Below are 6,318 nucleotides of genomic sequence, written 5' to 3'. Positions count from 1 at the left end.
CAAAACATGTTTGGGGGAAATTTTGTGCAAGAAAGCAAGTGTGGATCAAGTACTTTAGCATGGGAATTTATTGGGATCAAATTGGACTAGACAAGAGCAAGTGGGACCAAGAATTTCAGTTAAAGACCGAGCCATCCCCCTCGAATTCTCCTCCTTTGCTGTTTGTTTTTGTTACAACAAAACAGCCCATTGAAGCAGCAAATCCAGCCCTTCTCTCCATGCAAAATCAGCGGCACAAAACAGTCAACAGCCAAGGGAAAACCAGCAGCATCGTGGGCTTTGTGGGCCAAGTTTCGGGCCCAATTTGTGTTCCGTTGGTGTCGCCGCTTTGAGAAGAATCGAACCTCGTCGCGTCCCCGTCAAATTGATCCGAACGGATTGTTAATCCAGTGAGTAATTTCACTAATCCTTGCTTAGTGTACTAATTATACTTAAGGGTTGTTTAGGTTTAATTAATTAGTTTTAGGTGGTTAGATTAGTATAGATTAGTGTTTATTAGTCATTTGTGATGCAAATTAGGTAATTTGATGATGCAATTAGCATGTAGATGTGGTCTACTATTTATTGAGGGTAGCCCGGGATTTTTCCCGACCCTTATCGAGCTTCAATTTGGCAGTTCGGGCCTAAGTGGAATTTTTAGTAATTAAATATTATTTTTCGAAATTAATTTAATTATTTATTTATTTTCCGGAAATTCAACCGGGGTGGCCGGTGATCGTAATTTTATTCTGATGATTGTGGTGCAGCCTATTTATTTAATTGGGCTTTATTTTGAGCTAAATTGAATTTTTAATATTTATTAATTAATTATTTTTCGGAAATTAAGGCTGAGATAGTCGGCGACCAAAATTTCGTGCTGATTGTCGTGGTACAATCCGTTTATTTAATTGAGTTCTACGTTGTGCCAAATTGATTTAATTGTGGATTTTTAGGATATGTTCCTAAATTGATTATTTGGGTAAATTGAGTACGAATTAAGGTTGTGGTTAATTACTTTAGAAATGGGATGAATCATCATGAAAGGCACATGGCTCGGTGAATAGTACATCATCTCGGAGAATGCACGTTGCTCGGTGATTTGGTATATCGCTTCGGAGAATGCACGTGGCTCGATGATTAGTACGAAGTTTTGGAGAATGCACGGGGCTTGATGATTAGATATGTCACCTCGGAGAATGCACATGGCTCGGTGACGAAGTATGTCGCCTTGGAGAATGCATGTGGCTCGGTGACTAGATGTATATATCACCTCGGAGAATGCACATGGCTCGGTGACGAAGTATGTCGCCTTGGAGAATGTATGTGGCTCGATGACTAGATGTATATATCACCTCGGAAAATGCATGTGGCTCGGTGATAAGAAATATCGCCTCGGAGAATGCACGTGGCTCGGTGATTGGTTTTATCAGTTGAGACCATAGAGCAATGACTAGAATGACCCGAGAAATGGTCAGAGTGTCATGTAATCGACTGGGTCGATTGATCATTGCTTTGATTTGATGTTGTGAATTGATTGACTGAATGGAAATGACCGTGAGTGGTCTTGTTGGCATATAAGCGACTAGGTCGATTTGATCGATGCTTCGATCTGTGATATAATTGCTTGGGTGTCTATTTGATATGTGCTAATATGCAGGTGGGATCTGAGGTAAAGGTAAGTCCTCTGACTCGTACTGTGCTTAGGCAACCATGTGGTGTATTGGTTCCCTAATTGAGTCTTAGTGGGGTAGAACTTGCTGAGACGTAGTCTCATCCCGGTTGTGGGACAACATTTCAGGCCTGTAGATGAGCCTGTGGAGGAGAAACCAAAAGAGGATGATGAGTCGGAAAATGATGAGGAGCTTGAAGGATGTGAGCTCAGTAAAGAATAATGAAGTCAGAAGAGGATCAGGATGATCCTGAGTATGAACCGGATGAGGATTGAAATCCCATCTCTTGGTGAACCCTTTTGTATATGTGTAGATAGAGTGAGATTTCAAAGTTGTGAATAGTTTGTGAAGTGCTCTGTCTAATGCCATGTATAAAAGTTTGGTTATGAATTTCAATAATAAAAATTTGGCCTGCTTTGCTATCCCATTGTTTTATTGTCTGGGGATTTATAACTGCTTCCGCATGTGCTTAATAAACCAAAGGGTCGGCGATACATAGTTTTGGGATATCGCATTCTAAAATCGACAAAGTAGAAGGATGTGTGCGTACTCGAGGATCGGGGCGTGATAGATCAGGATAGTGGTACTGTCGCGGCACGAGCAACGAAAGAGGCGCGGGTCGGCGGAGTAGAAGTAGCAACGTCGACACTTGCGGATGATGGAGGTGTAGCGCGGAGGCGGCGGAATGGCGATGCAGTGTCCGACGAGGCAGCTATCGGTGTTGGGCGTGAGAAAAGCAGGCGCGAGTAGCGAGTGCGGCTTTTAGCGGGCAGAAAGCGAAGCACGGCAGGCGGTAGTCAAGCCCATTGAGGAAGAACTTCTCCCCTTTTTTTCTCGAGCTCTGTCCTCCCTCTGGTCTATGTTCTCTCTCCTTTCTTTTTGTCTCCCTCTCTGCCTTTTCTCCGGCTCCTGTTTTTCTTTCAACCCCCCTCCCCCTTCTAGGGTTTCACACGAGAAGATGGGGGAGGGAGAAGGCAGCATGGGCCGGGCCAAGGCAAGATCCGGCCCGGCCCCTTCCACATTTTCTTTCTCTTTTTTTGTTTTTGTTTTTGTTTTCTTTTTTCTATTTGTTTTGTTGTTTGTTTTGATTGTGTTTTTTTTTGTTTTGTTTTGTTTTGTTTATTTTAGTGACTAATTCCTAATTTTATACACGATTAAATCCTAAATAAAATTTAAAAATTTAAGTGTCAACAGTGGCGAAACGGGTTGCGGGGCATTATTATTTCTACGCTGCCTTCCAGCATCTTCAGGGCACACCTCATGCTTGGCCTCAACCCCGGTTGGTACTGAATGCACCACAGAGCGACCATTGCCATTCTCTCAGCCTTCTCTCTGCAATTCTCTTGGATCCCGCATGCAATCATCACGTCCGAGAACCTCTTCTTCTCGTGCTTCTTCCACATCCATCTCAGAAACCATTCCTGGTGCACCAGTATCAAGGAAAAACTCAAGAATGTCAGTCTAAACGTGATGAAATGTAGCTGATGCCCCAGATTTAATGAAATTAGATCCCAAACCCATGAAACTGTAAATTGCATAATCCTCTCTTGATCTCATCCAACTATGACCTCTCTTAAGCCTAAATTTAGTTCATGACTATTAGACTGTGGAGTATTTTGTACAGACCGACTGGCCAATCGATCATCACTCATCATTGAATGCCTGTACATATAGTCATCCTTAAAGGTCGAATCAGTCCAGATCAATCAGTTATAACAACGACTTCAATATCTGTTTTTCCTTTGATCGATGGCACCCGTGTTTAGACACCACCCCCTGTGACGAGACACAGCCTTAGACACTTGCAATTAGGAAATTCAACTTTTATAAGCAACACCTGGCTGTCAGGAAGATTCACGTTAAGGTTCCTCCTGCGCCCAAGGATTTCAAACAGGAGCATACCCAAGCTGTACACATCACACTTCTGGGTGATGGGGAACGGCAGCTACATTTCTGGCGCCGCATATCCCGGGATGCCCTTCCCTCCAGTTATGGTTACGTGAGTCTTTTCCCGGTTACATAACTTAGCAAGCCCAAAAGCTACCTCCGGGCAGAAGTTTGTGTCCAGGAGGATGATCCCTGGCTTTATGTCATAATGGATTATTATCTGGTGACACTCCTCACGTAGATACGCGATCCCTTTGGCAGTTCCAATTGCAATGTTGTATAGAACCTCCCACTCTATATCTTTATCTGCGCTGAATAGCAGTCGGTCCAACGAACTGTTGTGCATGAATTCGTATACAAGCGCTCTTAAGTTTCTGTCGAAGCAAAATCCATATAGCTGAACAAGATTCATATGGTGAGTTCTACCGATGGTGGTCACTTCTGCCAAGAATTGATCTTCAATCTTCTTGTCCGAGCTGCCGTTAGGTACTTTAACGGCCACTAACAACCCGTTCGAGAACGTCCCTTTATAAACTGCCCCGGAACTGCCTGCACCTAGTGAATGCGAGAAATTACAGGTGGCAATTCTCAGCTGTTGAGAAGAGAACCGTATGGGCTTCTCTATGTCATCGAGAATCTTATCGACCACGATCGTCAGGAACGTGGGGGCAGCCCGATTCGTGCCCCTTTTGAGGGCCGGTTGCCTAGAACAAGCGCTGATGCTCAAGGATATTCTGATGAAGATTATAACCGCTGCACAGGAATGGCAGAGGAATTTGTTTTACGACTCAATTGTATCTAACCCAAGTAGCCTTGGAAGATTAAACATCATATGAGTAGTTCCTTGCAAGAAGAGAAAAGTAATTGTTTCATGGATAATTAACCCAAATGGATTTGAAACAAGGAAATTAAAAAAGCTAGAAAAAGACTTACAGAAGAATGTCACAATCATAGATATTTCGCTCGACACCATTGAATTGACCAAAATGGTAATCGAAGCAGCAAAGACATGAATGCAAGAATTAGATGCTCATCTTGTTGTTTTTCCTCGTTGATCTCAGTTTCGGATAGATTCTATGTTTTCTTCGACAGTACTAATGAGGATGTTCTTCTGATGGGTCTCTTCATTTGACCGGCACCTTTCCGATTTCACTTTTGTTGCTTCATGTTTGTCTAGGGCTGACTGTCGGAATAAACAAAGCCCTTATTGGACAACAAGTTTCTGCATCGACCATAAGGCGTTGCTTGTAACGATAATGAGCGATGCTTAGAAGACCAAAAGTCAATGCCCCAATTGAATTTTTCTATGCTTCCGTGTGGAGGAATAATAACTAAACCAGAATCCAAACAAATCAGGACGAGGCAAAGAAGACGCTGTCGTCGACGCAGCATAATTTGTGTAATCTCATTTAGAACGATGACTCAGAAACTTCATTCTATCCTCGGCAGCCTCTAGAACAGGTTCTGTTCGGGCTGACGGATCATTACCTTAACTCATTCCAGTATGTTCAAAGAATTAGCGGTGTATCCAATGGAGGTTCTAGGATGAGGCACAAAACATCACATGTTTATGCTATTAGATGAGCTTAATTCCTTAGCGACCCTATTAAGGGCCCGAATCCTACCTTACCTTACAATGGATTTTCGGCGGCAGCCATGGATTTTCAGCTAAGTAAACAATACCAAATAAATCACTGGGGTTTGCCCTAGTGGCCACCCTTTTAACATGAAAGGGAGAGGTGTGAGGTTTGAATCTCCACCTTCTCAGGGGGTTGGGGTACAGACGATTTAGTTTCAAGTGTGAGTTTCGACTCCCACGCTCTGCAAAGAAGTAGGGCAAAAGTCTAAGAGTGAGGGTTAGAGTAACAGTAGAGTAGGGCCAACCAAAAAAAAAAAACAATGCCAAATAGAGTTGAAGGTGTGTGTGAACGGTAATTTTCAGTAATTGTCTCAACTCAGATAGCTGCCCTCCTTGATTTGTGAGATATGCGACCATCAGAAGAATTGTGAAATTCACAGAAAAATTACCATGCACGAAGAGTCTTAAGTCAACCACAGTAAGCTCCTCTTTGCAATCATCTCATGCAATGTTAGTCTACATCGTGTATGTATGGGATTACATAGCCAGATACGTTGCTGTCAAAACTCAAATTGAAGTCCTTGTAATGAAGTGGGAATACCGATTTCTCTTCATTTTCTCTATGAAGAGATTGCTGTCATGACTCAAATTGATGTTTATGTAACGAAGTGGGAATATTGATTTCTATGAAGAGACCATGTGGGAGCATCAGGTAACATCGATCAACTAATGTTTCTCGATTGAACCAACCCATTCGTTATTTATGCAAGCAAAAGCCAACTTCGGCTAGAACTTATTCAGGCGGTATAGTTGTCAGCATTCAAGATTTGTTATCAACTTTGAGGCCCCTAATCAACTACCAAACAATCAGAGGCTATTCTAATTATATTTTTAATCACTGTTTATTGATATTCTATGGCGAATATTCAGCTTCCAAGACTAGTGCACGAATTTGGAGGATCAAATCAAATTTCAATGCATCTTTTATTAATTAAATGCGTTTAGTCCTAATTATCAAGTGTCTTAATTCATGGTTTTAAGAGTTCTATTTCAGTGTTGCTTTCAAGAGTTTTCATTATGTGAATATCTCAAAAACCATTTTGGTCTCTAGGATTAAGTCTTTTCTTTTGTTTAATAGAATCACTCTATAAATGGAGGTGTCATCTTGTAAGGCAGACTACTTCAATTTGATAAATATATGAG

General features: G+C 42.0%; 1 pseudogene; it reads right to left on the bottom strand.

Moving 5' to 3' along the window:
• Window positions 1–2,836: 2,836 nt before the first annotated feature.
• On the bottom strand, window positions 2,837–4,509 carry LOC104439647 (annotated as a pseudogene).
• Between the last annotated feature and the right edge of the window lie 1,809 nt (window positions 4,510–6,318).

The sequence above is a fragment of the Eucalyptus grandis genome, chromosome 3 (assembly GCF_016545825.1).
Source record: "Eucalyptus grandis isolate ANBG69807.140 chromosome 3, ASM1654582v1, whole genome shotgun sequence".
Lineage (NCBI taxonomy): Eukaryota > Viridiplantae > Streptophyta > Magnoliopsida > Myrtales > Myrtaceae > Eucalyptus > Eucalyptus grandis.
The sequence above is the reverse complement of the archived record's forward strand: the minus strand, read 5'-3'. Positions and strand labels throughout refer to the sequence as shown.